This window comes from Corvus cornix, chromosome 9, assembly GCF_000738735.6.
Source record: "Corvus cornix cornix isolate S_Up_H32 chromosome 9, ASM73873v5, whole genome shotgun sequence".
Taxonomy (NCBI): domain Eukaryota; kingdom Metazoa; phylum Chordata; class Aves; order Passeriformes; family Corvidae; genus Corvus; species Corvus cornix.
The window spans coordinates 6,740,831-6,763,672 of NC_046339.1; the positions used below are offsets into that span (position 1 = coordinate 6,740,831).

At 43.7% G+C, this 22,842-nt stretch overlaps 1 protein-coding gene across 9 annotated transcripts in view; it reads left to right on the forward strand.

Moving 5' to 3' along the window:
* Positions 1-22,842, forward strand: part of LOC104688023 (calcium-activated potassium channel subunit beta-2) — a 142,665-nt gene that overhangs the window by 95,550 nt on the left and 24,273 nt on the right. Inside the window, exon 1 of one of the 9 annotated variants that reach the window (XM_010397356.4) lies at positions 8,227-8,359. The exons of the other annotated variants lie outside the window; for them this stretch is intronic. The gene's annotated coding sequence lies outside the window, so the exon portion shown is untranslated. Of the gene's footprint in view, positions 1-8,226; positions 8,360-22,842 lie in introns of those variants that run through there. 9 annotated transcript variants of the gene reach the window in all.

Genomic DNA, 22,842 nt, shown 5'->3' on the forward strand with positions numbered 1-22,842 from the left:
ACTGAAGTCTGATCCCTGCTAACGACACAGTTAATTATCTCTGAGTGAAGCTGTGAGGTTCTGAGGAGCACTGGACATTTCAGAGGCAGGGGAGCCTGTTGGGAAGAACTCCAGCAGTGCCAGATCACCTGACAGGTCTCAGCACTGCAGGCTCCCCTCCAAGCACCAGCAGGTCAGCACTAGGAGGCAAAGGTTGTTCCTGGGATTTTCTGTCAGCACAAGGTCCGAGTGTAGAAGGAAAAGAGCTTTCCCCCCCTCACCTATCTCCAGCCCTCTCACTTCCCACTCAGCACATGTCCATCCTTCTGTGTCCCCCTGCTCTGTCATCTTTATTAGATTTCCTACCCAGGCCTTATTCTACCTCCCCAGCTGTCCTCAAGCTAAACACTACATCTGACACTGCAAATTGCCTTATTCTCACTGTCTCTTCCCATCCCTCTGCTCTCCATCCCATGGCCTCCTGCCCTCTGTACTGCCCCCACACCAGCTCCAGAGCCATCATGACATTCTTATATGAGGGATAGTGTGCTTCCAGCACCTTGAAAAAACCCTCCAGCCAAACTATTAAAACCATTTAATACCACTTCTGACTGGTACAGGCATTGAACTACTTAAAATAATTGCATTTCTCACTAGTTACAGATAAAACAGACCCTTTTTAATCATTTTTTAATCATTAAGATATGGCCTAATGTGCATTACGAGATTATTAACAGCCCCATAAGTGATATAACAGATACAAGACCAAAAGCTAAGTCATAAATGTTCTCAGATGCCTGTAGATTAATCATTTTATATCTCCATAGGAGCATTCACCAAGGCTTTCCATCATCCTACAGCCTTAAAGCCACAAGACAGCTCTGCCTTTCCTACAGGAGGCAGAAGGGAAGGGAGGCACTTGTTTGCCTCCAAATAGAAGTTGTTGAAAAAGCTGAAATGGGACATAGAAATTTTGATTCTTCATTTTTCTGTTTCACCCAGTGACAAAACAGTGCCATGGTGTGTCTATCCTCTACAGCAATTATAAAATTAATACTGCTTTTAAAGTGTTTTTTCTTCAGCTCTTTCTTGAAAGTACACATCCTCCTTTCGTGGGCTCACACTGTACTGTTTGTATTTTTGAAATTGATTGCAGACTCCTGATCCATAAAAATAAGCAATGCCATCAGCAAAACAAGAGCACAGGTGCTGCTGAAAAGTGCAGTCACTGCTCAGAATCTGAGCTTGTGGTTACACAGCCGGAGACAGAAACCCACAGCCTCCTTCCTGCAGCACTGGGGCCAATTTCCCTCCCTTTGGGGATTAAAGAGATGCCCACACAGCAGTGTCTGAGCTCTGTGTACCCCTATCGAGTGCTCTAAGTGCTCAAGAAGCAGCACAGCTTGGTTTTAATTGCATAAGCACACAGCTTCTTCAAACTCCACTCAGGCCCACACTGAAGGATCTGAAGTGGTCTTTAGAGCAGTCACAGCCCCAGATGCATCAGCCTCCTTTGCATACACGGAAGGTGCTTGAGAGCTCCCATCCTTGCTCCTGCAGCACAAATCACAGCGTTTCATTTTATGCTGGTGAATCAAAAGGACCAGTGAATTACTGATGTCAGAGTGGTCAGGGAAAGCAAGACAAAGCTTGAGCAGAAAGGCTCTACCAGAATTCACTGGAAAGCATCAGATGAGTTTAATCCATCTCCTTTTTGTCTTCACAACCACACTCAATGCAGAAGCAGTACATTTCATCAGGGCACCAGTAAGCCACAGCACTGCTCCCAGCCCGGTATCTGCAGGAAGAGCCATCGTGTCACACACAAAAACACCCATTCCAGACTGGCCATTTTTGGATTTTTGTTTGCACCTGACACAAGCACTGAGCCACGCTCATAAGTCAGTCAAAGCATCTGCAGCTTCCACAGGCAAACTCATCATGTGAGACAAGTGGCTCACTTGTTCTCACCATGGCTAATGATCATGAACTTGGAGGCTGAAATTTCAGTTCATGCCAGTGAATACAATAATCATCAATAAATTCTGTCCACAAATAACCAGAAAAGTCCTGAGCTGTGCTATGGACCAAGGATGGAAAGAAGACTACTTTATGCCTCAGTTGTTTGTGATCACTCCAACACTCCCAAAATTGGCTACCTAACAATTAGATTTAATGAGTTATTGCTATAGCCTAGCCCAGAACAGCTCAGTGGTATATCATTAGATCTGCTGTCTGACACTACAGACAGCTGCTCCCATCCGAAATCACCCATTGGAGTGCATGCACTTTTTCAGCTAGAGGCAATGCCTTCAGAGCTTGAGCATCAGGCCAAGACTAACCAGGTACTCAGGTCAGGCAATTAGAACCATTAAAGACCTTCTAGACAGTCCTGCATATGCTGTAAGGAAGGGTTGTTTGTTTAGGGGAGGCAGCCAGCAGGGAAAAGGGAAAGCAAATGCCTCATCCCTGATCAGAAGCATTACAGACTGGAGCTCCCTGTTGTGGGACCATGGCCAAGCTATTGCTTCTCCAAGGACCTGGCCAAAATCCAGCCCTTAAAAAGCATTATCGGTGGCATGTTGTTAGGTGTCCTGAGGAAGAAGGTATTACAGATATGGGTTATCACTCATTATTGATGTCAATTTTATAGGACAAGTGTCAGCAAAACTCAGCCAGGGCCTCGTGCTTCTGGTGCCAGCAGGAGCCCACAGCCCTGGAAAAGCAGGTCAGGCACCCTCATGCTTGGCACCAGCTGGGGACAGGGCCACTGCTGAGGGCTACCACAGACAAGCGCTGCCAGAGCTCAAATCTGTGTAATTTTATATCTTTCCCAAAACTCCTTTTTCTTCCTGCAGCTTTAACTGAAAGCCCCGACTGTGCTTTTCCCAGTGAGGTGACTCAGTGCCCACATGTATCTTCTCCTGGCTGCACCCTCACATTTTCCCCCCAAGCTGCTTCCCCATCAGGGGCATCCACAGGAGCACTCAGGCTCAGTCTCATTCTACAAACCATCTGGTACAGGCAGCATCAATCAGCTTCCCTCAGGCAAGATCTAATTATTAACAGTGGAATTTTCCAAATATTGATTTATTTTAGCCTAAATAATCTCATTCTGTTATTATTGCCTACAAAGCTGGTTCTGCTTCACCTTCCACAATACTTTAAAAGTGACTTAGCTGCATCAAAGGTAACTCACATGTAATAGCAGCAGAGCCAGGCCAGGTTTAGTACAGTCCATCAGCTAAACTGAAACTCCCAGACCCCCACCTGCTCCTGTCAGACAGTGACAGGCACAAATCAATACACTCATTTCTGCACTCCTTGTCCATGACTGCATGCCAGCAACAGGGAGGGAAGTGCATACATTCAGCCTCATTGAATTTTAATGTAGATTACAATGAACACAAAAAGTGGCATCTTTGTGCAATACAATATACACATTTCACCCCAGAAGGCTGCAATGCAGGGACTAAAAATATTTAGGAAACAATGGACATATAAATAGGAAATACATCAGACTACTGGACACAGTACCTTGGATCACAAAGAACAGTTTTCCACTTGCTTGCAAGCATTCTTCCCCATGTCCAGCACCTCTCAAAAAAAAAAAACCAAAAAAACAAACAAACAAAAAAAAAAAGCCAGCTCTCAAAATTTCTTGAAAATATCTCACCAAGAAATACCCCAAAACAAAACCCCAAGACTCCCTCTCTCCTGGGTGAACTATTTCCCTGATCTTCATCACCCTTGATCATAGGCACCTGGAACTCACAAGCATCCAGCTCACACTGGGCTGATTGCTCTGAATTGCCATGGTTTCATTAACTTCAACAGATCCCTAATGATAATCAGTGTCAGCTGAGGATGCCAGAGCTGTTTCTGCTATTTGTTTATAAACCCAGGCAGTGTTTGGAGGGACTAGATAAAATAGTTTCATGTTATTTTTCTTATTAAGCCTGAATTTGGGAGGGTGGTAGCCAAAGTTAACTTGCAAGCAAAAGGATTTTCTTTGTAATACACTGATTCTAGCTCTGAAATTCAGGTGTGAAGTTTAGCATCCATTTACTCATAACAACTTCAAGGAACAGCAAGCAGGAGGTAGAAGATGTTTTGGATGTTTTCCTGTTGCTAAGGGAGCTTTCTTCGTGGGGGCTCTGTGCTCACCACAGCTGGGTCACTTGGGCTTTGCTTCTCTGAGTAAGGGGTGAGTCATGGCTGGAGAGTAAATAAACAAACTTCCCTAGGAATGCCTTTATTGTGTGCTTCCACTCACATGTGAAAATAAAGATTATTAATAGTAGCTCATAATAAAAAAACATCTAGCAACTCTATATTAATACTTTCATTAGTAGTCACATGCTCTATATTACCCATTGTATCTAACCTTTCAAATACACACAGGAAAAATAAAGCCACTGTCTTTACCACACATTTTTACAGGTCCTGTTGTTAGGGAACGTCCTGCCAGTAATGTCTTGATGTTACAACACTTTGAATAACACTGCTCTCTAGTTCCCCTCACATGATACAGCCAAACCCTGAGTTACTCAGCACCAAGTCATTTCTGATACTATTACCAGTAATAGACTGCTGTGCATGAGGCACTAGTGGTGAACATTAGGTTTCAATTTGCTGTCACAGTGATTGCTAAAGAAGAAAGTTGTGCTTATCAATGTTTACCAAACCAGTTGAGTGTGCTGACATACAGGAAGGTGCTGGTGCAAGAATGTGACTCCCATATGACAGTTACATACACTCTCACCTGTAAATTTTGTAGTCCCTTTACACCCTTGTGTACCCTGTCTCTGACAAGCCACCAAAGAAATACCTCCTGGTTTTGTATGTTTGTTTCAGGTTTTTCACATCTTGATTTTGTTTCTACAAATAATGATGAGTTTGACATAGAACCAGGTGTTTTTAGGCTATCATGAAGTGTGGATATTACAGAGGTCCATTACAAGGCTTTTGTTAATGCTAGCAGATATTGTATCTTTCTACTTAAGTCTCCACCTGGATAATCATCCAAATACTTAGTTGAGCTTTCACAGCCTCATAGGTCTTCAGCACGGCCTGAAGCTGTTCTGATTGCTCATGGGTTGAAGTGGTTACCAGAAGTTTGAATCAGACCCAATTCTGCTCCTTCTTGAAGTTCTGATCAAACCTTGGAGCCAGACAGTAGCAGTTGGTATTTCTCATCTCAGTTTTTCTTCAGCAACCTCATGGGTCCCCTAGTTTGGGCAATACCTGTTCAGTATTGCCCTGGAATATATCAGGAATGGATCCCAGGGACCTGGTAGAGTTTCTGATGAATCAAATAGTTCATCAAGCTGTGCTGAACTGAAGAAATGAGCATTCAGTGACTTGTTTAACTCTGCTCACCTTCATGTAATGCAGATTTCATCTACACTTGCAAACTTCTAGATTTTTCATCTGACGTTAACAGAAGAAACTAAGGGTTAAGGGCTTAAGCAATGGAGGTCATTTTTCATGTCTGCTACCACACAGCACTGAGAAAGCTGGAAATGCCACATTCCTCTTTCCTCTCCTGTTCCCCTTGTCAAGGGCTTGTTCCCTTTACATGGGCTTTAGGACCTGGACTGCCTATTTCTTCATTTTGCTGTCAGACAGTTCTGCAAGTGTTAGAAAAACAAAAGTCCAAGGTACCACTGGCAGTCACCCAGGAAGAGGGAGCTGCAGGTTTGGTGCCTGCCAGAGCCCTCATCCAGGGACCTGGCATTCTCAGTGCCAGGACCTCTGGCTCCAGCCTCCTGTTGGGGTGTTTAGAGGACCCTCTCAAGGAAGCCAGGCAGGTTTTATTTTGTGAATGTAAATCACCACGAAGGAATGGTGAGGGCTGAGTTCCTGCTGTGGAGCCTGAAGGCAGTCAGAGGTTAGGGGTTTAGGCTGCCTGGTCCTGCCTTGCTTGACTCCTGGCCTCTTTGCTTAGGTAAACAATGCAGGCTGATCGCTGCATGATGCCTTTCCTCAGGCATATGGCTGCTTTCTTTTAAAGCCTTCTTACTACGGAAGTTTACAAGTGCCAAGATAAGCATTTAATCCTGCAGGGCTTGTGTTCAGCACGGTCAGACCATCTGCAGAAGCACTGCTGCTCGTGCCAGAGCACCCACACCAGCAGGACAGCTCAGACAGCTCACTTCAAGTGCCTTTAAGCAGTGGATATGGGGACCAAAATTTAACCCAAGACCCTCAAATGAGCATTTGACTTGATAACCCACTGATTTGGGACCTGCTCAGGCCCTTTGATATGTGTCTGGCTGCCTCCTCCAGGCAGGCTGCCTTGCAGCAAGTCCTCATCATTCATTTTAAAGGAGACATGCCAGGACCTGCATTACAGTTGAGATTTTAGCACCCTCTGAGCCTCTGGGCTGGACAGTCTTGCAGTGCTCTTCTCCCACCTCTGCTTACCTCACTGTTTTGCAACAGCCACTAGACAGGGAGGATGCTGGGATGTTATTAATTTGTGGATCTCCAACAAATGCAGAGGGTGTCTTAAGGTCAAGGATCCTCCACACCCCTACAGCATCCCCTCCTCCAGAGATGTGTTGAATTTATCAACACAATCTTTTAATATTTCACAGAATCATTTAGGTTGAAAATGACCCCTAATATCGAGTCCAACCATTAATTCAGTACTGCCAAGTCCATGATTAAATGTCCCTAAAATATTTACCATGTCCCCTAGTGTCTTTTGTGAAAATGTACTTTGGCAAACACTTCCCATATCTCATTTTACCCCTGACTTTATAGGCTTTGCCAAGGACGTTGCCTACATGCTGTGTTTGGTGCTTCCATTTGTTCATATATGCTGCTGTTTCCCCAAACATCAAAACATCTCCAGACCTCTATGTAAAAGTCTCTCAAAAGTAGAAGAATGAGTTTTAATACTGCTTCTCATTAGTTTAATGGGAAGTTTTCTTGTTTTTACAGTAAAATAATTGCTGTTGCAATTTATCAGCCGCACAAACATAACCTTGTTATGGCTTGGATAGCAAAGCTCACTGTAAACCTCTGCTAGGTGAGCTGTAGTACCCCCTCTTAAGTTTGGGGTGTTTGGCCTTAGGATTCCAAATTATGCTCTGAGTTTTCAGACATTCCAAAGCTCGGAAGTTGAGATGAGTTAATACCCAAACCCACCTCTACTCTCGAGGCGGCACCTCTAAGTGAGACCTGATTCCATCAGACAAATGATAAATTTATCTCTTGCTGTCAGCTGTGAAACAGCAGGGAGCTTGAGATGAGCATCCACAGCATTCAGCCCCGCAGGCCAGGGTGTTCTTCTTTGTTTCTAGATCTAGATAAAAATCCATCAGCCTTCTGGGAAGGAAAAGGGTGCAAGGGTTAATAGCACAGAAGTGCCACAAGCTGCTAGGTGACTGTTCTGCCTGACATGATGGGACTCTTGTGGAAGCATTGCCTTTGTGGTATTTTAATTATTTTCTTGGGCCTATCTGCAAGAGAAGAGCTAATCTTATGTGATATCAGCCACACAGTCTCAGATGAGAACATGTGGAAATTGTTTATGCTACACCCATGCAACCACCAGAACAGAGAGTAGCTTTGGGTGTGAAGATTCAATGACAATTCCTCAAAGGCCCTCCCAAAATTTAACCCAAAGCCCTCAAGCAAACAGTGACTTTGTATCCACTGATTATATTTCTAATTATTTATAAAAACAATGACTGATTTCTGAACCAAGACTTACTGAAGATTTAACAGCTTGGCATTTGAGCATCAGTGACTTTGTTTCACTGAATTTTCCCATCCACTCCCTTAATTTGATGTTACCTCCAAACACAGAGTTCCAGGGCTTCACTGTGTCATGAAAAGCTAGCAGGCAGCACATGGTGACATTGGAATAAGGCAGTAAATAGTCACATGTTGTTTGGCCACTGACTGCAGTTGCACATGGCTCAGAGAGGAAATCTCAGAGCAAGATCCTCTGCCCTCCTGTCAATACCTGTATCATGCAGCAGGCCATGGGTTGCCTCCAGGACAGACAGAAAATTGAACTCAAAACCAACCTAAATTCATTTGCAAACTTTGTGCTTCTCCAAAACGTGACTTGCTCTAAAGATAATTCCATTTGTTTCCAGATTGCCTTAAAAAAACCTTCACCTAACTTTGACCTCAAATCCTTCTGCTCCAGTAAGAGCTGAGAGAAGATTGTTCTTTAGGACTCCAGCACTTGTTAATTCTCTTAAAGAGATTACTCAAATCTCCTAAACAAATATCAGAATAGATTCTGGATTAAGCATGGGTGCTAAAACGACCTTGCTGATAAAATCAGCATCATCAAACCTCACAGACTGAAGAGGGAAGCCTTGGATGTAATTTTGACTCGGTAGCTACTGTCATGGTAAGTTATCAGACTGCTCTGCATCTCTCTCCCCCATCTCTAATACTCTTGCAATGTTCCTTGGTAATCAGTACGAGAAGTATCAGATCTTCCAGATCCTCATGGGAAAAGCAATATACTGAGACAGTCACTGGGGCTATGCACCACCCACTCTTTTCTTTCACTAATGCCTATTGCTTTTTCCATTTTGTGTATTTGAGTTGTCTGGTTCGTTTTGGTGTCAGCACGAGGCTGGTTTGTGGAGCGTCCCAATTCCTGTGTTATTCAAAGTGCCATTGATCAGAAGTGGATTCCGTTTGGTGCATTTGGCAAGGTGCCCTGGCACACGTGCTCAGGCATGTTGGTGTACCCTAGGGTCCAGCACAGACCATCTCCTTTGCCTGCCACCTCTGGGTGATTTCCCTTGTTTGCAAATAATACCCAGAGTTATTTATGTCCTGTGTCTGTGTGCAGTTTCCTCTGCATCTCGCTCGGGTTTCAGAAATAATTAATCCTGAAAGACTGATGTGGATTTTAGCCTTGTAACAGATATTTTCTTAAGAACCAGGAGTGGGTTGGTGAGGTTTGTGTGAAGTATTTTTGTCATTGTGTTGTGGACAGGAATGAATCCCAGAAATTTTCCCAGGAATCTGTGAAAGCACTTCACAAAAGAGAAGTCATTGCATCACTTTCAACCTACATCTCTTCTGTTGTTGTTCTTTTACAGTTCTTCTACAACCCCATCAGATTTCTCTGCAAGATCTCTAGAGTCTGTAATGGGAAAAATTTTAAATCAAATAAGAATTCACAGGCTATTTAGAAAAATATTCCTTGGAGGGCAAAGTCCCTTCTGAGTGAAGCACTTACATTTACTTCCACATCTCTTTACCCAATTTTCGGTTTAATTTAGTCATTTTCTAATCCTAATTTTCCAGTACTGTGCTTACAATATCTAACCAAATATCATTCATGTGGAAACACGATAAAATTCTGCAACAAGATGGAACTTATGGCCTCTGAACCCTTGTCACTTTGCTTCTCAACTGTTAACATGTAACTGCCTCCCTCTCCTCAAAAGTATATTAGTCACTGCTCCCTTCCTGAGCACTGTGCTCCATTTCACTGACACAGTTGTCCATTATGGCAAAAGTCTCCCAGTCCCACCAAACTTCAAGGGCACCTGATGCAGGAGTACAACCTTTTCCAAAAGATTTCTTCATACGCTATTTTTTGGGTTTCCTTTGGTCTTCAATAATTTAATACATTTGAATGCTGACAGTGTGTTGTGTTGTGCATAGAAACAGCAAATAATTGTACTGTGTCAAAATAGTGGGAATAGTGTGATTTGTGCACAGCAGTCAGAACTGAGAAACTATGCATTGCACACCCTTGACTCCCAAGTAAAAGGATGAGCAATTTGATCTTGTTCCACTAAGGAGGGCTGCCACTTGAACAGGCAGATCCAAAAGCTCCAATTCCATCACACTGCCCCTGGTTCGCCCACTCCGGATGGGGTGGGGCTGGGACTCGCTTCTGTGCAAAGAACACCATGCAGGGGGGCCACGGTGGACCTGGTCCTCTGATCCCAGCTGGGCTCACAGGGATAAAAGTGTCTGTAAGGACCCCAAGCTGAGGCTGAAAGTGCATCTCCAGATGAGGCAGCTGAGAGACACTTTGTACTCAGTGCTGCTGGCTCCCTTCCCTCCACAGCTGCCTCATTCGCTCTCTTCAGGGGGTTAGATTTCTGTGAGCTAATTTAAGGAGAAAAGCCTTTTTAATCCAGTATCTTACAGACTCAGAGTATGTATATTTTTATATTTTGAATAAAATATGAATATTAAGCTCTTTAGGCAGGGACTTTGTCTTCCGAGATCTCTTCAAAGCCTTTAGCATGCTGCTGGTATTACAGGTGTAAATAGTACAAATGATATAATACAGTTTGGATCCCAGAGATCTGTTTCATTGGGAATGGGCTCACAAAGTGTATCTCTTTGTTGGACAGAAAAGGCTCAGGAATGAGGAGGGCTTTCCCAGAAGTTAGTGCTGAGCCTTGACCTGGAAGAACTTGGGGTCAGGAGACTGGTTTGATTTAGGTTTCCTCATAGTTCATGAGGTTCTTCTTGCTTTGGTTCCAGCAGTAAGAAAGGGACAGCCTGCCCAAGGAACAAAAATACAGTTTAGCATACAGAGCTCTCCTTTGAGAAGTGGATGAGAGCTGTTTAACCCTGCCAGATAACAGCGTGTAGTAGCTCAAGGCAGAAACGGAGAATGAATTCCCCAGCCAGATGAAGGCAAAGAGGGGAAAAGGACTTAAGAAAGTAAAACCTTTGTAGAAAAGAATATATTATTAACTGAAAAAGTAATTTAACAGAATAGTAATGTTCTCATACCACTGAGCAAATCTAATACCAACTCTGCAAATTTAATAAAATCGCTGCAAAGGCAGAGAAGTTCAATCTCAAGTGCACTCTTCTGAGGCTGAGGCCAATGCCCATTAAGTACAATAAAAATACTTCATCAGCTTCAACACCAGCTGGATCAGGTGTCCACTGGATTTGGATTCTCAGTGGCTGTTATTGTCTCTACAGGGTAATCCACTCAAACTTGCCATGGCAATTAAAGTAACATCCAATTTCCACAACAATATAAGCAAATTCTCAGTATGGAATAATAACATCCTTTAGACTGGAAAAGACCTTTAAGATCATCAAGTCCAGCCACTAACCCAACACTGCTGAGTCCACCACTAAACTATGTCCCTACATGACCCCTCTACACCTCTTTGAAACCCTTCCAAGGCTGATGACTCAATCACTTCCACGGGCAACTTGTTCCAGGGCTTGTCAACACTTTTGAAGAAGGAATTTTTTCTAATAGCCATTCTAAACCTCCCCTGGCACAACTTGAGGCCGTTTACTCTTGTCCTCTTGCTTGTTACTTGGGAGAAGAGACCAACCTCCTCCTGGCTTAAACATCCTTTAAGGAGGCTGTAGAAAGCAATAAATGTCCCCTACACACACCCTCCAGCCTCCTTTCCTCCAGGCTAAACTCCTGCAGCTCCTTCAGCTGCTCCTCACAGGACTTGTGCTCCAGCCCCTTCCCCAGTGCCATTGCCCCTCTCTAGACCTGCTCCAGCCCCTCAATGTTTTTGTTGTAGTGAAGGACACAAAACTGGACACAGCACTCGAGGTGTGGCCTCACCAGTGCTGAGTACAGGGGGACAATCTCTGCCCTGGTCCTGCTGGCCACACTGTACAAGGTGAGATGCCCTTGGCCTTCTTGGCCACCTCTGACTCATGTTTGGCTGGCTGTTGACCTGTACCCCCTTTTCTGTCCCCCGACCTGTCCTTTTCTGGCAGGCACCTTTCCATGCCATAATCCATGCAGAATTCAGCAGGCTGCAATGTACATGGAAAACTCTGGCCACTCACTGATATTTCACCCAGCTATCTTGGTTTATCACTTTTTGCAGGTCTCAGCAATGTCTCCCAGTTGAGTGTTCCATTAACTTTTTCACCTCTTACTTCTTAAAAAAGCCCAGAAGTAATCTTAATCCGCCTTATCTTTCTATGCTATTATCTTGCTGCCTTCCTGGTGCCTTCACTCAGAGACTTTGTGGAACTGTGTTTTTTCACTTAGCCCAAAATTGGCTTGGAGGAAGACAGTGCAAAGAACTACTCGAACAAACTAGAAACAGAAATTAAAGCCTTAGTTTGTGCCTGATTTTAATTCAGATCAGATTAGAGCAGGTTTTGTTTTGCTGCATTTTACTAGAAGGGAACATTTCTCATTTGAGGTAGGAGATTGATTCCTATTAGATCCTCCCTTTAGATTAGTCCCTTGGATGATCCACACACTCTGGCCTACTGGGACCAGCAATTAACCCAAACCTGTCAACTCTGGAAAGAATGTCACCATGACATCAGTGGTATCCTTTCCCCTGATGAACTCAGGGTGTCTGTAATGAAAAAAAGGAGGTGTAAGATTGGCAACAGTTTAAATAAAAATGACCAGGAAGAAAAGGTAGAAAATCTACTTCCTTTAGCATGGGATTGAAGTAATTTTGTGGATCATACATCTGTTATAGCTTGCTGTATTAATAAATGCAGTACAGAAGCTTTCAAGTTCAAAGCAAGTCTCTCAGTTTATTGCTTCAGAAAGTACAGCCCAAAAGCTATTGATCTATTTGTACAGATAAGCACCCCACAGAGTTATCAAAATCAATGCAAACACTCAGGCAAAAATTCAATGCAAATAATAATAAATAAGTACAGGCCCAGGAAATAGAAATGTAAGACTGAAAACTAATTGAAATTCTGACCCAAAGAATAGCTCTTTATATGCATTTCTTCAAAGGCAATTCCAAGAAGGGGAAAAAGAGTGGAAAAAGTGGTAATTTCAAGGTGGTAGAAAAGAAGAGACAAGCAGCATCCAGAGCAAAGGAGATGGGAAAGGGCTAGGAAGTGATGGAAGTAACATTGGATTTTTAAAATTATATTTAATATATATGAATTTAAAATAACTTTGTACAAAACAAGATCTAATTTTGTACCAGTGTTCTTTTCTGAGTTCAAGAAATATTTTGACATGAAACCTGTTTCTGTATTGCTGAGCCATTTTCATCTGCATTGATTGTCTCTGAAGCTGCCAAGGAACGGGATGGGATGGGATGGGATGGGTCTGGGCCAGTCACCACCACCAGTCTTTAAAGTACATATCAGCCAGTTCATCAGTTCAGGATTCCTGCTGATGACTTTATGGTAGGGATTGGGTCATGCCTATCCTGAAATCTGAAATTATTTCAATTCTTCTTCAAGGCCTGCTGAATTCCAAGAGCTCCAACTGGACTGTGCTGGGTACAGCAGTACAGAAAGGCCATCCCCAGCCCTGAATAACTCACAACTTGCTCTAGTTTCATTTCAGGTGTGGCCCAGACAGAAATATACAGGCAGGTTCGGACCAAGTGCTGCCTCACCCAGTACAGTGCATTACATCTTACCATATAAAGTAAATCCCAGCTGTGAACAGCCCTGCTTTGCTTGGCTTTAAATGAGGAATGGCAACAGTGTGGTTTTCTGTGGAAAAATGGTCACAAGACATGTATAATTTCATCCCATCCACTTTAGTGTGGAGAGCTTGCAAAATTTACAATTATTACCAGCTAAAAATTTTCATTTAGCTGGGAAAGATGAGTCCTTCGGGAGAAGTTCATCAGGTTTCACCAGAAAGAGTTAAACTTTTCCTAAAATCAAGAAATAGGCTCCATTGCAGTCAGTAGAACAGACATATGTCTTGTGCACTGTTGCTGAGAACATCAGATGTGAATCAGCACTGCCTCATCCCAGGTAGGCTCATCCCAGGCTGGCTCACCCCAGCCACCAAGTGCCTGCTCTCGCTGTGGGCAGCCTGAGCACACCAGGAACGTGAGCAAGCAGGAGTTTGGCAGCAGGCTGCAGAGCAGAGCTCCTTGGTACAGCCACATGCACACGGACAGAGCCAAGAGCTGCCATCTCTGCAGAGGTGACAGGGCAGTCACTCTGCTGGTACAGACTGCGAGGTCAGCAGAGGTGCCCTGATGGACACTGACCCTGGGCAGTAACAGCCAAGAGAACAGATCCAGGTGATGGTGAGAAGGAACAGAGTGGGGAGAGGCAGCAAACACCAGGCAAATGGGAGAGGAGAGGAAGATAAGGAGTGACCTCAGGTTACCACGCACAGTATTTAAAAGAAACAGGGAAGATTAAGCTCTCTTTGACATGGAACATAATTAAATGGTGGAGCTTCTTGGCAAAAGACCCAGCAAAAGCGACAGCGGGAAATGACCTGGGGCAAAGACCAGCTCTGAAACCTGCCAAGCACAGGATACCAGGAGGGTCTGAAAGGTCCCACAGGCTGCTCACAGCCCTCCTTGCAGCTTGGTGCAGATTCATCCATATCTGCTATTCCTCACACCCATCCCCAAGCACCCGTCAGCAGGTGCTCAGCACTGAATGTGCTGGACCTGGGTTTCATCCAGCTCCCAGCTCCTTAAATACTTTCCAGGTGGAAGAAGCAGAGGGCAGGCCACAGGCTGATATAATTCAGCTCCACTGAAATCAGACCAGACAATCCTGGAGGATGGGGAACACTACTGAGTTTCATACACGGTCCAAAGGAATCTTAGGGAAAGAAAGAGAGAGAGGGGCTCAAAATCTAAAAACATTTTGATAAAAAAACCAAGACATTGTCAAAATATCAATCTGAAGCCAAGATTTGGCCAGATCTGCTCTTGTTTAACCTTCAGCATGAGGTCAGGTCTCAATCTTTCTATTCTTGGTAACAGCTGATGAATGCAGTGTAACAAGGTATTAATAAACATCTGCCCAGCTCTTAGATTAATATGGAAGAGAATTAATGGAGGTCTTAGCACATTCATATTTTCTAATTATGGCAGATGACTTTATTTATAGAAATAATAGAGAGAATGGAAATTGTCACTGACACCATGTCAATATAGGTAACGAAATCCAATCGTTTAATTGCATTAAATTTGGCCACGGAGTCACATCAATACAGGGCCCTCCTTAGTCAGAGCAGTTCAATGGTCACTACGAACTTTATGTTAGAAAGCTATTAGGATTAATTTTCAATGAATCATGAGGAAAATAAGTCATCTCAGACATACCTATTCCTGTGCCTCTGATCCTGAGAAGGAAAGGGCTGGGGGCAAAGCTTTCCACCACAAGAGGGGAAGGCCACTGCCCCTTGAGCAGCTGATTTTCATGCTCATCTCTGGACAAACTTTGCTTTCAGTCCCCAGAGCATCCAAAATAATGAAATAGCACTGAAACTGAGGCCTGTGCTCTGTTTCAAATGTCACTGGCTATGGCTAAGCTAGCTCCTGCAGCAGCTCTGGTTCGTGCAGTGCCTGCCTCTCTACTACAATAAAGTATCACCAGTGCTTCTGTGGGAATGGTGACACACTGCACCACTGAGATAAATAAAGCATAATGTTAAACCTTGATATATTTACACCTCCTAAGAGAGGGGAAAGAAGTCTATAAAACTCCGCTAAAGGAGCCAGTTGTTCAGATCATTTGTAGCTTGATAGGTAAACACTGCAGCCTGTTTCTATTGGGACGTGCTGGTGCTGGTCTTAGAGAGCAGTTGGGGTTTAAGAAGGCTTTGCACTGTGTGGCTGTTTCTTGAGGGTTTAAAGTACATTTCATAATGTTCAATTCAGACAGGTAGCCAGGGAAGTTTGGATCTTTCCTCCCAGGAGCGGGGAAAAGTAAAACAAGGCTACAATTACGGTGACAGTTGGTTTGTCACACACAGGGCATTGCTAGTAATTTTGCTCCTTACACATTGAAAGAGATCTGGAGTGATGCTGAAAAGCCAAGGAAGTTCTCTAGTTCTCTCTTGTTCTTCCAAAATGTGTTTCCTAATCCATTCTGGTCTTCCAAAGCTATCAGTCTGAATTAATGAAAACAGAGCAAGGGAATGATACAATTTCTATTAATTATAGAGGCAGGTTTGTGCAATAAACTGAATTCATATCCCTACAGTGCTGCTTAAGTACCTATAATTCAGCTGCCCTGCTCAAAACTGCAGCATCTTCTTCACATTGTTTTACAAATTAGCAAACCTGGAATCAGCAGCTGTGTACAGTGTGATGACATTTAGTTTAACTGCGGGGGATCTGAGCTGCTGAAATCCACGGGTGGTCCTCCAAGTGCCGCTTTTTGCTGTGATTGACTTACATCTCCCAAATTAAGTGCTCCTAGATCAGCTAAATGTTTTCCACAGAAGTGAAAATATAGACACTTAGGAAATAGTATCAGTTACTTATTGTGACTGCTGATACTCTTCCGAGTACTGCCAAGCTAACACTTGGGGGATTGCCCTTTCAAAGACGAGCAGAAAGGGGGGTCAGGGCACTGCTGGAATGAATCTGACCTTCCAGCTCAGCCAGTCGGTTTGTGTTTACAGCAGGGTACATGGAATAGGAACCCACACATGGATATCTTTGCCATACCCATACTCCATTTATTTTGTGTATCATAATCTGCAGAACAGAACTGGATGCGCTGTCTCCTAGTCAGCCCTTTCTCTCCCATCACCAGTGTTAGTGTCTTCTGGGAGGACTGACAGTAGCAATGGGCTGGATGAGCATCTTCTGTCACATCAGACCAAGCCTGGGACAACAGAGCCTCAGGAGGACCTATCTGCCGAAAGCGCTGCTGCTCCAGGTGCGGTGAAGGAAGTGAGAGCTTTGGAAGTGGTGACAGACAAAAAGCAAGGTTCCTGGGGGCATAAGAAAAGCTGGAAAGGTGCAGAGCAATAGTCATTCTTGTTCCACTCCTGCTTTCCACTTTCCAGATTAAATAAACTTTGCTTTTCTCTGCACTGAGTGAGAGGAAGCAAATTGCTGCTTCCCAGTTGGCAAATGTGTTTGATAGCAGAACTCCTTCACCAGCAAACTGGTTTGACTGGGGAGCACTCTGGTAATGGAAACACTCCAGTAGCAACATTTTCTAGCCCCTGTAAGGTGCCAGTAGCAGACCACTCTGGTTGAAAACATGTTCTGATTGCAAATGACTCCACTAGGCTACAGAAAAAACAAAAAGGCACTTTTCTGAGCTATGGTGCAAAAGGTTGATTTTTTTAACTACTCACAGTGCTGCTGGTGTTACATTTAAAGCATCTGACTCAGGGAGTCGAGTGGAAAGGTGATAAAATCCTTGACTTTGATTGAATTTCCGTTGTGGCGAAAGGTAAAAATAAATACAAACACTATGAAGAAATAGGAAAGGCTACTATTGGACAAAATGTTTCACATCATTTTTTTAAATCTGTACAGATACTGAAAAAAAAATCTTTTTTTTGCCTTGAATGAAGGTCAAAAATCATCTTTCAAGCATTCTTTCAACAAGCATTATGTTTAAATACTGAACCGCCTGCCAGTTTAAAGAATATATTTCTTCAATTACATCCAACATCAGTGCAGCTGTTAGCATTCCCCGAGGGACCACTGAAAACTGAAGAAATACCTTTGCTGTGGTGCTGACAGGCTCTGTGGCATTGCCCTGGCCCTTTGCTTGCTTCTGCATTCAGCTGCTGACCTCGCAGGTGTAAATAAGAAGAGAATCAAGTACCCAGTCTCTTCTGAGTACATATCAGAGAGCACTGGAATGACAGACTTCATTAAGCTTGTACAGCAGCTTTAAAAGAAGAATTTTGAGAAAGCAGCTCCAGTGTAAGGAAGAAGAGCATGTGCGGGTGAAAGTTAAAATTTTCACCCTATACAATAAAAGTGCAGTTCCTGATAATTTTGAATTATTACTATGAAATCAAGAGGAGATAAAAGCCCTCTGAACATATTAGGAGTAAGACTACCAGCTTTTATTTACCTAGTACACTGTATTAGAGAGAGAGGCACACACTTTACAAGTCATGAGCAGGGCATTAGCTGTTACCTTCACACGTTTCCCTACAGGTATGTCTGCTTAAATGATCCAAACAGTTTGAAGAATTCCAACACCAGCTTTTAGGAGCAAGGGAATATCTCCATATGAAAACCATTTTTGGTTACCTTAGCAGCCTCCTCAATCACAAGCTCTGCTGTAAAGCACCTTTATAATGGAAATGGACTTTGGGATTTCAAGGTCAATGTGACAACACAGTTTTTCTGCATTTTGATTCAAATGTAATTCACATGATCACTGAGGCTCAGAGGTTCTTAAGAGAGATGGAGGCAGGAAGAACGTCCACAGAAACATCAATTTGGGAGAAAATTAACATTTAATTGTTAAACTTTCCTAAAGAGCAGAGAATACAGACATAACACCTATGGTCTGATTTTCAGCATCTATTTCCTTGTTTCATTAGTGGCAGTATCAAACACTGAGTAAAAGCCTTTTGTTGTTTGGAAGAAGGTGGGTGGAGGTTGGCCAAATGATGGACACCTTAGAGACAGAGACCAGGGAAGGTGAGATGGTGCAGGCTGTATCTGTGGGAATTATTTGAACAGATCCCATCTGTGTGGCACTCAAGGATAGGGGCAAGCTCTTGCTCTCTGGGCAGGTCTCCTATGTGTCTTCAGTGCACATTTTAGCAGCCAGAATATGTTTTTATTCTCCCCTGTGGCATTTGGTGTGTTAGGACAGTGATTTCTGCCTTGATCCTGATCGTTCCTGTCATTCAGCAACTGCTGGGTGGCCGCTGGCCAGCATCAGCAGCACGGCCCATGACAAAGCCAGCAGTGTGGAGAGGTGATTGATCCCAGGGAGGTGCCACAGGGCTCTCCAGCTTGAAAGTGTCCCCAAAACAGAGGTGGGATGTTCCTCTGGCTCTGACTCCTTGGTGGTGAGGTGTTTTTGAGCCTGCAGCACATGAACCACTTTGCGCTTTGGGAGGTCCTTCTTACTCTAAGTGTTGGTCCCCAACACACAAACGAGCTTCCCCTGAGCCTCAGAAAGGGGGTGGTGCACAGAGCTGCTGGAGGAAAGTGGGGGCTTTTTCCCTGAAGGAAGGTACATGCGTGGACCTCACACATCCACACATGGGACACGTGGCCTGTCCTGGACACTGCCCCTGTGTAAAGCTGTGGGAGGCAGGTGGGAAGAAACCCACCCTCCCTGAGCTGCCCATGCACAACCTTGAGGTTCTCCCCAGCAGTGTTGGGGATCAGGATGGTGCTGAAATAGTGGGATTTAGAGAGTTTAGAGACCTGAATTAGGACCTCTCCTGGATCTGCAGCCTGCCCTGGTCAGCACAGCCAGATGCGGTCAGGTGTACCCGCTTGTAGGGGAGAAGCTGTTCGGTGCCAGACCTCTCACTGGCTCTCCCAGAGTGGCAATTCTCACTGTGTAGCTTGCACTGGAACTCCAGTACTGAGATGGGTATCTTCCCAGAGCTATTACAAAATAACTTCCCACGAATAGCCCAGCAACCCAAAATCTATTCCTGCAGCCTGACAATTTCAGTGTGTTGCCAGCTCACAGCTTTGCTGCCACCCATTCCTTAAGGCAGTTTTGCCCAGCACTGTTGAAAAGGAAAACACTCACTATGCCCTGGGGGAAATGAGGCATGGAAGTCCCGTCATCACTGACAGAAGTTTTGTCTCTAATTCCCCATCTGCTCTTCTGAATGTTAACCTACAGTGCTGGCACATCAACTTAAATGATAAATAAGAATTCCAAGCAGGAAACAATAAAATATTAGTCAGATAGGCTGGTGGTGTCTGCAAAAATGTGGAGTGGATGCTCATGTTTCAAGGAAGAGAAATTATAGGACAAAATGATGTTGTTATGTTACACTGATCAAGGGAAAATGCTGTCACAGAATATCACAAAATAATGCTCAAAACCAGATTTATTTATATTATACCTTTAACACATATAGAATCCTGCACAGTTCCTCCTTCTTATTGTTACTTGTGTTTAGCAGCTGAGTAAAATAGCACACAAGGCAAGAAATCTGTGAGGAGGGTAATAATGTGATGCATAGTGTTAACTTGCTTGTTTTGGAAATATCCATTTATCTTGGTTAAATAGAAGCTTGGCCCAAGTACTAAGCCAAGTAATCATGATTAGGGAGAGAAAAAGACATTCACCTCCTTGGAAGCTCAGTACTTTTCAACAGTAATAGCACTGCAGTGACATTGTTCAGAGTTGGATGCTTTGCAGTAATTAATACACATTATTGTCATATGAGGAATGGAAGCATCTGTGCCTGCTTCTACCATTGCTTTCATTTCTACACCAGTTATGAGACCAGAAATACATTGGGGTTTTGTTTCGTGGACATGGCCCCTTCATTGTTCACCGTGCTCCACTGCCCTCAGAGATTTTGTTCCCTTTTTTGTTCAAAGCTGCATTGAGGGCACATGCACACTCCTGTTTTAAAGAGACTTTGCTTTTGTTCTTTCTCACTATCTTTTTTCCTGACTTTCAAGAAAAATTGGTTTTCTGCTAAAATATACTACAAGAACATATCTGTAAGGAGATTCATGAAGACCCGAGCTATTGTTTTCCAAAGAGGCTGAATCTGCATCTGTATCATCCAGCATATCACACACTGAACTCATCTGCAGAGCAGGTGCTTTAGAGTTTACACCTGGTGTTTTGACTTGGTGCAGCACTGTGCTAAGCCCAGTGCATCATCCTCATCTCAGCAGTCAATCGACTCCTCGCCTTACCAGATTTCCCATCCAGCTCACACCACTGCTTTGTGCAGTTCATTGCTATCTTGCTGCAATCTGCTGTTGTTCCTGCCCTCTCTTGTGTGGGCACACCACTACTCTCTTTCAGGTTGTGGTCCTTATCTTTCTAACACTCTGCCTTAATGTGACCCACTTAGTTTCCCACTTTCTCCCTGCCTTGCTCATCAGGCTGGATTTGATCTGTGTCCTAATCACAAATGACTCCACTAGAAAGGTTTCCTTCTTCTTGCACTGGAAATGGTTGTCTGGGACATGTACCTGCCCTGCAGGAATTAGGTATTTGTACTGTTCTTCCAATCAGCCAGTTGGCTTCTGTCCCTAATACGTGGCTTAGACATCCTTAACATCACTCCACAGACTATTACAGAAGATACCTGGTCATACATGAGCAGAGGTCCCCAGCTGGCAAGCATTAGCCATGCTTAAAGGTCACTAGAAATATTACTACCACATTATTCCCAAGAGTTGTTCTATTTTGCTGTCAACAGTAGAATTACTCAATGGAGAGAACTCCCTTCCACTGAATTACTGTCTTAATACTGAGTTCATTGTTAAAACAACAGTTCCTTGCCACTAATCAGAAAAAAGCAATCAGTCAAAGCAAACAGGGATCTCCAGGGGCACATGTGTGAGTTCAAAGGTCCACAGAGTTGTAGCTGTGTTGCAAATGACTTAGACTCAGGAGCCAATAGGCAGCTGCACCTACAGAATTACATTTTAAAAAATAAGGACATAAAAATTTTAAATTCTGTGAAAATTATGTGAAATGCATGCAGGAAAAAAAATATGTCTGGAACTTTTCTACAGCACTTGAGCACAAAATTTTGGTTTTGGGAATCTGACACAGCAATTGATCATATTCAACTAAGAGGGCTACAGATGGTGAAGTTTGTGTTCTGAAAGGATGACAAGCCACTGCAGAGTGCTTATGATGCAAAATTTACCCTTTTGTAATAAGACAAAGAGGAAAGATGCTCATGAGAACCAAGCTGGGTGTTTGTTTTTACCAGAGAGTTGCTTATTTCACAGCTCCATGACTCAGTGTCAGTAATATTGGGTATTACAACTGTCTTTCTCCATCAAGCCCTTTCCTTAGTTTCAAGGGAGACAAGTGATTTCTATCCAGTGTCTGTCTTAACCAGGTTTCTAAGCTGATGTTCCAGAACTATTCACAACCTACCTGTAGACATTCCTCTACTTTCAGAGGTCCTCCAGCAGGTCTGAGACCAGTTGGGGAGGAACACAACTGCCTGTCAGCTGGAGCTACACACTCAAGCTCCTCCTGTTCCTCCAATCAGGCAGTTTCTGACATTTAGATCTCATCTATTCCTTGAATATGTCAGCAGATGTAATACAACATTTTTCACTGACAGACAGAGAAACTAAGCCAGCAGCACAGAGTTAAGTCATTTGACTGAATTTCCAGGTCACATTGGCAGGGCTGATCCAGCACACCCAATCCTCTCTTCCCTTCTCACTGTTTTGGATCAGATCTTTTAGGAACTTGCCTGCACAAACACAGTGCAAAAGTGGTTGCCTGCAACAGTAAAGTAGCTTTCACAAAGCAGAGAGCCAACCTGCTTACTGGGTGAGCATTGCAGGCTGGAGTACTTGTCTGAACCAGGGATGACACCAGGGAAGAGCTTTTGTAAATCATGTCTTTGCTCTGCTCTGAGTCTCTGTGTCACACCTGTACCTTTGCAGTATGAACAGATGTCTCTGGGTGGTGGTCTTTAGTAAGATGGGACATGAGAAGCTGCAACAGTGGCTTTGTACTGGTGCTGACTGCCCACCCCTCAGCAGAGTACAGGTCCAGCCAGCTGCCCTCTGCCAGATGCTCATAAAAATTAACAAGAAGACTAACTGCAGACTGCTGTATTTTACCACAGAAAATAAAGTCAGACAACAGCTAAAACTGGGGAGGGTAGGAGGGAAAGGGGAACACAGAAGACAGACCAAAGGCAACATAAGTGTTGTATTTATTTTCTAATCCCATCTCTTTTAGTGTCTGTGCTGAGCACTGTAACTAAAGAAATCTAACTGAATTAGAATTTCAATATGACCTGAGCAGATTGGAGCTGTTTCCATTCATGAGCAGCACGTCCCAGCTGTAATTGCCTGCTTGCTTATCCACATAGCTCTTTACAGCTAATCCAAATGCAGACTCAAAAATAAATAGTGCCAGAGCATTCACTTCCTGCTGGGCAGTAGTTTCAGCTCTCCTCTGCCTTTGCTTTGTTCTGGCTGGTGCTCTCCATGGCACAGGGACTGACTCAAAGGAGATAAAGGATGATTGACC